This window comes from Elgaria multicarinata, chromosome 9 (assembly GCF_023053635.1).
Source record: "Elgaria multicarinata webbii isolate HBS135686 ecotype San Diego chromosome 9, rElgMul1.1.pri, whole genome shotgun sequence".
Lineage (NCBI taxonomy): Eukaryota > Metazoa > Chordata > Lepidosauria > Squamata > Anguidae > Elgaria > Elgaria multicarinata.
In genome coordinates this window covers 21,645,536-21,655,972 of record NC_086179.1, presented here as the reverse complement: position 1 = coordinate 21,655,972, position 10,437 = coordinate 21,645,536, and the positions used below count along the sequence as shown (strand labels likewise).

At 45.1% G+C, this 10,437-nt stretch overlaps 1 protein-coding gene across 1 annotated transcript in view; it reads left to right on the top strand.

Moving 5' to 3' along the window:
• The first annotated feature begins 419 nt into the window (after nucleotides 1–419).
• LOC134404234 (IQ motif and SEC7 domain-containing protein 3-like) overlaps nucleotides 420–10,437 on the top strand; it is a 96,456-nt gene continuing 86,438 nt past the window's right edge. Inside the window, exon 1 of the mRNA XM_063134928.1 lies at nucleotides 420–494. The gene's annotated coding sequence lies outside the window, so the exon portion shown is untranslated. The remainder of the gene's footprint in view (nucleotides 495–10,437) is intronic.

The window sequence follows — 10,437 nt, the reverse complement described above, 5'->3', positions numbered from 1 at the left end:
GCCCCCATCCTGCACCTCACATTAATTCTTATAGAGTTAGAACAAGAAGACTTCTAGCTAATCATTCCCCTTGAATTTCTGGAGCGATCTTAACATGAAGGAGAACTCAAACATGAGTTGTCGTACCCCCCTCCCCGCCCGCCCGCATATCTGAGGTGGTACGACCTTGTGATTAATGCGCCATGTGCTCTGCGGGCCATTCGGACCCTCTTTCCATGTCAGACTGCTGATCGCTTGGCACAGTGCAGAGGTTTCGTGTTTTATAATGCAAGCTTTCCTTTATCTCTTAAAGGACCGACACCACCCATGGGAATCAGTGGCCAGGAATGGACGTGGACGACAGGATATGACCCCCTTAGCTTGCCAGTGAGTGAGCTGAACTCTCACCTGCCACTGTTTGTCTTCTGTTACAGGAATGAGACTGTTTTACACCAGTTCTGCTGCCCAGCGGCTGATGCAGAGCAGAAGCCTACATCTGCAGACTCTTCTCCAAGGTGGGAAAATTTGTCAATTCATGCCCTGCTCGTTCCTTTCCCCCCCCCCTCTCCCTTACCTTCTCCGCTTTAACTTGCACTCACGAAACCTGCAGGCTTCATTTCACTCACAACCTAACCCCTGGGAGTAGCTGAATCAAGAAGTGAGCCTAGTTGCCTGCATAGCAGGGTGGGTGGGTGTGGCTTCCCTCTTTTTTTGTTCCACCATGAATTCGATGGAATGAAGTGACTGGTGGTAGAGACAAACACAGAAGGGCCAAGAGGAACACAAAGAGGCAGATTTAATGGTGAGCCAACGTGCCCCACAAATTTACTACCTGTTTCAGCAATTTGGTGGGGGCATCAACGGGGTGAAGTATGCACCCCATTTGACATTGGTGGTGTCTACACTGTCCACTGCTGCTCAGTGTCATTTCCTCCACATTTCCTTTGCAGTATATGACAGAGGGAGAGCAGGAAGCTCATGCCCTCGCTTGGATTTGGCTTAATGCCAATGCTAATGAGGAGCATAAACATCACCGCTGTGAGGAATTTTGAACAGATGGTAGAAGATGTGAAAAAAGTGCACAGGGAAAATATGGTTTGATGAAACCCTCACTCCTCACCCCAACCCCTGGTCTCTAACTGAGAAGGTTCTGAAAAGAGCTTTCAGCTCCTTTCTAGGGATAATAGTAGTAGGCAGGTAAGGAGTCCAGGAAGTTCAAGGTCTGCATGCAAAATAGGGGTGGGTAAACAGCAGGAGTTCATACCAGACCAAATTGGAAAAGATCTGCACCGTGTCGCGGGTTGTCATGTTGTTCAAACCGATACTGCGTTGTTTGAACGTCCGAACCCAGACTGTGTTAGGGAGGAGGAGCAAACTTAGTTCTCTTGATGTCATTGCAGACCTGACCCAGAAGTGTTTTATAGCATCAGCCTTTGTCACTTGATTTGCTCTGGCCAATAGTTCTGCAAGCAGCGGCTCCTTTGTGGATGCGGCTGGTTATCTTGTAGTTCCTTCTCTTAGCCAGACCTTGGTGGTGGTGCACAAGCTGGATCACCACCTGACATTCCTCAAATTCAGAACTTCCTGGAAGCTTAAATGCCGGTACATAGAGGTCAAACACTACTCATTGCCCTTCTGGAAAAAGGTGAACAGATGAACTTGCTAGGATATTAGTAGCTCACCGGACATGAGGGCAATGCAAGTGATCCTGTAGATGGTTGAAAAATTACAGGGCTAGGTTAGATGGTTGAGAAGGATTGAGTCGGAGCTTCAGTGTTATGGAGAGAACAGAGAATAGGTGTCACAATTTTAATAATTCACTTAGCATTTGAGACAAAATACCTTCCCTGACTTTGCTATTTGGGAAGGAATATGAACAGGGGTAGAGTGTTCTCTCTACTTACCAGCAGCAGCATTTATTCTTACTACTCTCAGAATGGCATTTGTCCTGAAGCCAAGTCAGAGTGAGGGCAGTCAGCAACAATTTGGAGAGAGGGCAGGAAGGAACATTCTTACCCGGAAGATGCCATAATGAGGGCAAAAGAAAGAAGCGATACTTCCTGTTTGGGTAAGAAGTAATGGAAGGAAATTTTGAAAAAAAAAGGCACTCAGCAACACTGGAGAGAGGGAGAATCATATGAACAGGCAGTGGCAATGAAGAAGTTGAGTGGGTGTGGAGTGGCTTTGGGAAGCCTTTTGTTTCTCCCACTCCCATTCACCTTTAGGTCAGCTCTGCTTAGAACCTCAGGAAGATTAAGTTCAGACTCCCCACCCACCCAAATCCTTGGATGAGCTTCCTGCCTTTCTTGTGCACTTTGGTTATGCCACTTTGGTTCCTGTCTTTATGCATGCACATCAAAAGCTTGTCTACATGAGGATTATAATTATCTTTTTTAAAACACACACACACAACAACAACCCCTACACCATGTTAATTCACTTGCTATGGGGCATTCACATTGAATTTGCATTCCTAGTTGGCTTCTTTACTGTGCTGGCACTTAGCTGAGTTTGACAACCAAAACAGATTTTCTTCCTGCAGATTATCATAGATATTTGTTTTAATTTCAAAGTATCGTGCCAAGGCTCCAGATGTTAATATGCTAATCTAAATGAACTCGAGGATACGGACAAGAAGCAGCACTCACGGACAGTGAGGACCATCATTCTCCAAGCCTCTGTTAATTGCAATGCATTTTCTGAGGATTTGCTGTGAATTTCCCCAGTGAGCTCTGGACCAATAAGTACTTTCTATTTGTCAAGCATCTGATTATCTTTAGAGGATATTTACAGTACTGATCAGTCAGTAAGTGAAACTCTGAGAGATGTAGTGGAGCGGCTGCAATAAGAGAATTCCCTCAGCCTCTAATCAAATAACAATATCCAATATTCTTTGGCGGACACCATGACAACCAAAGTGGTATAGAATGCAATGTATGTAATGTAAACATGCCCTGAATCTTTTGGAGCAATCATTTAGATGAAGAGGTTGTCGGATGCACGCTGATCTTCTCAGCCTGCACCTCTCTTGCCCTCTCCCTAGGTATGATGTTACAGCTCCCAGATCAGCCTTTCCCAATCTGGTATCCTCCAGGTTTTTGGATGACAACCAGCATTCCTTATCATTGGCTGTGACGGCTGAGGCCGATGGGATTTGAAATCCACAAATCTGAAGGGCACTAGGTTGGAGAAGGCTGCACTAGATGGGAAGTTGAAACGTTACTGCATCTCGAATGCACTAGAAAACAAATGACTTTTAGGGCATGGTAGTTGCAATCCTACCACACTTCTGGATGCTTTCACAAGCATTTCCATTTCCCCAGCACAAATATAGTGATGTGAATCGTCCTCTTAGATACATACACATGACTCCTCTTAAACCTTTCTTAGCAACTTTACATCCAACCCTATATTGTTGTTGTTGTTGTTGTTGTTGTTGTTATTATTTACATTTATATCCTGCCTTTCCTCTGTGGAGCCCAAGGCAATGTACATGATCCTCCTCCTCTCCATGTTATGCTCACAACAACCCTGTGAGGTAGGTTAGGCTGAGCACCAGTAACTGGTCCAAAATCACCCAGTGAGCTTCATGTCCGAGTGGGGACTTGAACCTGAGTCTCTCAGTCCCAGTTCAACACTCTAATCACTATGCCACACGGGCCAATAGCAAATGCATTCTCTAAGTTATGATCCTTATGTAGCCAAAACAGCACCATTCACACCCAAGAGGGAAGTGTCAGGAGGCTTGCAGGATCCCTAAGGTTTGTAGAAGTGCAGCAAATGTTTAGAGAGAAAATAATCCTAATATGGTGGGGACCCTGAAACAACTCAACAGTGACTGAGCTTGTTCAACGGCCACAGAACATAGGGGAAATGGAAAACTGGAGGGACGGTGGAAGGGAATGGACTACCTTGGAAAAGGATATGGCTGGCTGGAACACTGGGCAAGTGCAATCCGCACTGTGATGTTTTGTTGCATCCCCACTTCCTTACTTCTGACTATCCTTCTGAGCTCAATGAATTTCCATCTTTTATAGTTTCCTCAGGGGATGGTAGCACCCATGTGAGGAATTCTTAATTGGGTGCAAGATTGGAAGGGCTTGAGACACTGGTTTTCTATGCTGTTCCAAGCACTAATCCTGGAATCACTGATAACGGTCCCTGGTTCGTCAGCTGTGCTGATTCTGTTTTCTCAATAGTGCAGCTCTCGCTAGGGATGGAATGGGCATGTAGGGATAGATGGAGGGGGGGTGGACCCTTGAGGAAGCAACTACAAGTGTTCTTGTAATTGAGACCCTTTCCCTTGAGAACGCACAGTGCGAGCACCATGTTGCATTTGCTTTGAAATTGAGGGACTGAAAGAAATTTGATTTTAATTACAATATATCTTGTCAACAGCCCTGAGGAGTTTGCATTGAGAAGCTCTCTTTCTGTGAGAGCTTTTTCGGGGGGAAAATCACTGGTTCGGCCTTCCACAACCTGGTGCACTCTGGACAGGTTGGTTACAGCCCCAATCTCCCCAGCCAGCAAAATGCTGGCTGGGAAGGATGGGCCATGTAGTTCAATCCATCTGGAGGGCATCAGGTTGGGGGACGACCGAACTCGCATGACTAAAATAATAATAATAAAAAGGGATCTGCAATTATATGGGAACGAGCGAGGCCGATGGAGACTTTAATGAGCCGGCCTGGCTTTCCGATCAGGCAGTCTGCCAAATCAGCTCACTTGGGGCCAATCAGGTCTTTAGAATTAGCTCCTCAGAAGTCATGCTGAGGCAGCCATATTTCTAGCGGACTCAAGCTGGCTTTTGCGATGAGCCTAAACCCTGCTTTGGAGACCTGGTTCTCTCTTCCTTCCTTCCACACACACACACACGCACACCACTTCCCCGGCCATTGCTGATGCATCTTAAATTACATAACCCTCACTGAATTCTTCCCCCTTTCCACGTTCCTTTTTCCAATCAGGCTTTTTTGGAGGGGGGGGCAGCGTGTAAACGAGTGAGCCTGTCAGAAGTGATAGTGCTAATAACTGCCAGCCGTCTAGTTTTAATTAGAGTTTTCTTCATTAATGCCTCAGCTCTTCTCCGTGCGGCGGATTAAATAATGTACTCGCAGCTCATTTACACGAGCCCCCAAACTGCAGGGCTGAGCCGCAATCCTTTAATTAAACGGCCCGGCTGATCCCTACCGCTGCCTCGCCTCATCAGTCTAAGCCGATTAAATAGAATAGGGACTAATAAGGAGTATAAACAGAGAAGTGACTCTTGTCTCTTCAAGGGACTCAGAGGCCTCGGCAGCCGGGTGGGCTGGTGGCTTCTCCTTCTCCCAGGAATGCGTGGTTGGAGCAAACCTACCACACACTGTGGCTTGCTGAAGCTGCAAGGATCTTAGCAACGCTCAGGGGGGAAAACACACACAGATAGGCCAAGCAAACAGCTGACAGATTAGCAGGTGCTTGTGTAACATCAAGCGATTTCGTCTGCAAAAGGATTGTCAAATGCCTTATCCTAATCTCTGAGTTTATCTATGTTCGCTGGGCCGTGGTGCAGCGAGGGCTGGACCTTGGGGCCAAAGTCAAGGGTCCCACAGTCAGCCCCCCACCATGTCCACTTAGGGAATAGCCGGTGCAGAAGTAAACACTATTTTTTTCTTGTAGTCATGATGGTGCTAAGATTTAAGTGTGTTTAAAATGTGACACTGCACATGCGCATAGTGGTGTGTGTTTTTTAAATCAAAGTTGGCAAACACTTTTGTCATTGTTCTCACATGCTAAGAATTTAGAAGCAGTTGTAAGCTCTGGAATGGCAACAGGAGGGGGGGAGAAATCTTGGTTGCGTGCTTCACAACTGAGTAATACACCCGGCCATCTAAAAGAGCCCCCCTCCCATGCATCGTGTGGCGCAGAGCGGTAAAGCAGCAGTTTCTGCAGCTGAAACTCTCCCCACAGCTTGAGTTCGATCCCAGCGGAAGCTGGTTTCAGGCAGCCGGCTCGGGTCGACTCAGCCTTCCATCCTCCCAAGGTCGGTAAAATGAGTACCCAGTTAGCTGGGGGAAAGGGAATAACGGCCGGGGAAGGCAACGGCAAACCACCCTGCTATAAGGCCTTCCAAGAAAATGTCAGTGAAAGCTGGTGTCCCTCCAAGAGTCAGTAATGACTCAGTGCTTGCACGAGAGGTTCCTTTCCTTTCCTTTCCTTTCCATGAGAAGATTAAGTCCAGGTTCTAAAATTACCTAGCTGCACCACTAGCAGTAGGTTTAAATTGGTTTAGTAGCCATTTTATCTATCCCAGAAAACCTAGGGACTGTATTTCTGTAAGGGGTGGGGGGTCTTGAGAATATTCAGCAGTTCAGATTGGATTCTTTGGGTTAAACCAAGACAGTATAAAGCTAATATATATTGGGTTGGACCCAGATTTAGGCATGCTGAGAACAGAGCATTGAAATGAATGGGACATAAACTAGTCATGACTAACTCAAGTCCCATTGATTTCAGTGGATGCACTTTAGGGGTGATTAAATCTGGGTCCAATTCCAACCCTGTGTTTGTAGCATAGATATAACATCACTGCAAGAACAGGAAGCAAGAAGAAAAGCAGGCATTTTTTGGAGGTGTAAGTGAAATGCAATTCTCCCACATTCGAAAATAAAATCTCAGAATTCATCATTTTATTTCTGAATATTGTGCTTTGTGACTTTTTTTTCTTTTCAGTGTTTTTGTAGAATGGGTGCTTAGATTTTGGTGCAGGACATGGTGCAACAGCATCCTCCCACCCATGTTCCCCAGCAACATATGTTCTTACGTTCTTATGAGATGAGCATGGCACCCCTGAGCCAAACAGTTTTCTTGACAGATCCATGCCAAATTGATCCCAATTTGCAGTTAGGAAGAATTGCCAAAGACTGCACCAGTGGTGTGCCCCATTCTTTACCTGGGCTGTCGAATGGAGACTTATTATTTGAGGTAATTCCATGATTTCACAAGTCAGCGCCTATATTTCCTTGCCGGCTTTAGCTGTTAATGATCGGTGTGCATCTTGGTTTTTTTTGAATAGGGCAGTAATGCCGCGCCGTTTCTCCTGAGTCTCCCGTCATGGGAGCATTCCAGAACAATGATCTTTCAAAGGGGTCTGGCTGAAACTCAACAGTGACCTGATTGTGGCCCACATTTCCTTTTGTGCAAATTAAAATGGCCTGAAGTGGGGGAGGTTCATTTCCATTCCGATAACAAGGAGGAAAATCTGAAACCACAATGGGAGAGAATAGCACATGTAATTGTTCCGGGGGCGGGGGCTGCATTGAGCTCCCCTATGGAGATGAGTGGGACTGCAGTAGCGCAATCCTGCTGACGTTCCAGTCTTGCAAACAAGAAAAGCATTCTAAAATCTGTGAAGCCAAAGATTCTGATGTGGCCGTGCACTTATTTTGAAGGTCCATTCCAAGAGGAACACGCTAGAGCAGCCTTTCCCAACCTGGTACCCTCCCGACGTGTTGGACCACAATTCTCAGCATGCCATGCTGGGAGTTGTAGTCCAACACGTCTGGAGGGCACCAGGTTGGGAAAGACTACATTGACGAGTCGTTAAAGATGATGAGGGATCATAGCTGTTTGCAGAACACCCCAGCTATCAAGTTTGCATTGTTATTTTGAGTAAACAAGTCTTTAAAATACATCATAATTATAACTATAACAAATAATACAAAATCACAAATGTCTCACCGTAATCACTTTAGAGAGGGGTTAAAAAAAAACCTCCAGGAACTCCTCCCCCCCCCCCAAAAAAGGGTAATGAGGATGGAGCGTGCTCATTGGCTCCAGAATGCTGACTGACTGTTGGAGGGGGCGGGAAATGGAGAGGAACAAAATGTTGCCCTGTGGAGTGCTCTAGTTGCTATCTTCTAGGATATGCCATTCCATTTTCCTCCACTCCTGAATTTCCATTTCTTTCACTTCCAGCGGTCAGGTAGCTACTGAGCATGCTCAGTCCTCATTGGTTTGCTTGGGTACCCTCCCCCCCCCAACTTTTCTTGTACTTCTCACACCTTGGGGCTCCTCCAAGCCTGCCAATTTCTCCCTCCTGTGTATGGTCAGTGCTGTTTTGGCCACATGAATTTGTTACTGGTGTATGGCAGGGTCAGGGAATCTGTGACCCTCCAGATATTGCACTCCACTTAACTGAATGCCCCAGGTCTTACTGCAGCTCTGTATAGGACACATCCCTATCTAGTCCAGCATTCTGTTCCCACAGTAGCCAACTAGATGCCTACGGGAAGCCCACAACTAGGGCATGACCAACTGGTATTGGGGGACATACTGCCTCTGATGTTGGAGGTAATACACAACTATCCCAACTTGCAGCTATTGATAGCCTTCTAAATGGCTTACAAGCAGTGGAACATGCTTATACATTTTTGTGTACATTACCTCATATTAAAATACTCTCCTATGTAACTTCGCTTTAATAATAATAATAATTAATAATAATCATATATTTATTTATTTGTTACCTGCCTCTCCCTCCGGATTGAGGCGGGGTACAACACAAATGCAAATGCCATAAAATACATAAAATTAAAACATTTAAAACTAATGATCACTCATCAAGGCTCACAGTCCAAGGACACAATCCTATGCATGTTTAGACAGAAAAAGTCCTATAACTCACAGCATGGTGGGAGTTGTAAGATTTTTTTTGCTGTCTAACCATGCAGAGAATTCCACCATAAAACTCTTACTTGTTACTAAACAATTTCTCAGACATTAAGGCAAGGAGACACCTATATTTCATTTAGATAATAAGGTCTATACTTCTGAACTTTTAAGAAGCCCTAAAATAACATTTTATTATCTTCTAACCATAACTTGAGTACATCTAGTAAATGCTATATCCCATAACATGATTTATTATTGACCATTAATTACTGGACACTAAAATGATAAGCAGAACTTTAAGTACACTTTTGACACCGAATGCTGAACTGACAATCCCAAAAATATCAGATAAATTTCTGACCTTAAACTTTAAGAGTTTGTAGCCTATCATTACTCAAATAATCTTTTGATAGACTTTTACAATCCAATACTCCCTTTGTTTAGTTGATGTTATCCAGACAACGTCGTGCGTACAAATTCCTGTAAGTTATTCAGAACTCATTGTAAAGCTGCTTGTGTCTTCTCTTTAATACATTCACTACTTTCTACTTACTCACATCCCCAGATTCTTAATTACATATTAAGCATTTTCAGTGGCACTTCACTTGGTATCTCATAACAAGACAACTCATATTGCAGGGATGATGAACATTTTCAGCTCGAGAGCCAAATTCCATTTCGGAATAGTTCTTGGGGGGCACATTCCAGAAAGGGGCTGGGCCACAGGCAGAAGTGGGCGGGGCTGAAAAATCCAAACCGCCCCTAGGTTCCATTGTTACCAGTATATACTAGGAAGCATTTCTGCTCAGAAGTAGCATGTCTACTGACAATCAAGGAGGACATGCCTCTCCATGTCTACTCAAAAGAAAGCAGGACTGAAGCATTTTGCAAGACTTTCAAATAGCATCCCAAATATCAAGCCTATGCACATCGACTCACAAGTAAACAGGATACTAGGGTGACCATATGGTACATTATAATCTAGTGGAGCTGCAGGAGCCTTGCCCTCTTTTGTATCTGCTCACTCTTGAATAGCTAGTGTAATCGGACACAAAAGACGGCATGGCTCTTGCAGCTTTAACTGTTGTGATGAAGAGGGAATTTCACCAGGTGCTGCATCCATACAAATGACACCTGCTGAAATTCCCTTTTCTATACAACTGTGAAAGATACAGGAGCAATGTCCTCCTTTCCATATGGTCACCCTAGATAAGCATCTCTGTGTCTACTCAGGGGTAAGCAGGGCAAGCCTCTGCAGGACAAGGCTCAGAAGGAAACAGGACTGAATCAGCAGCACTTTCAAATAGGATTTCTACTGAGAAATAACATGACCATCATGTCTACTCACAAGTAAGTAGGCAAGCCTCTACATGTCTTAATGACTACTCACAAGCAGGACAAGCTTCAGAAGGTTGCAGGGCAGAATCACTCAACAGCTTCCTCCCATGGTCCTGTCCCCTCTCCCTGGCAGGGAAAAGGTCTAAGCTCTGGTCTGCAGCTGATCAGTGCTTTCCCCTGCTAAGCATTGAGAAAGAATTTTCCCCTCCATGTAGAGGTGGTGGAGCCAGGGGGAGAAGCTGCCAGGCCAGATAGGAAACACCTGTGGGCCCTCTCAAGTCCATGGGCTAGAGGTTCCCTATCCTTGCTATATTGCTTTGAGGCCATTGACCTAGCATTTTCTCAGTAGCTTTCTCAGCCATTCCAATAAAGCCATATCCCCTAATCTCTTAAAACCTGGGACAGTTGCCCTCATGTCCTGTCTGTGTGCTCTCCAGAGCCATCTGGTTGTCCAGTATATGAAACAGG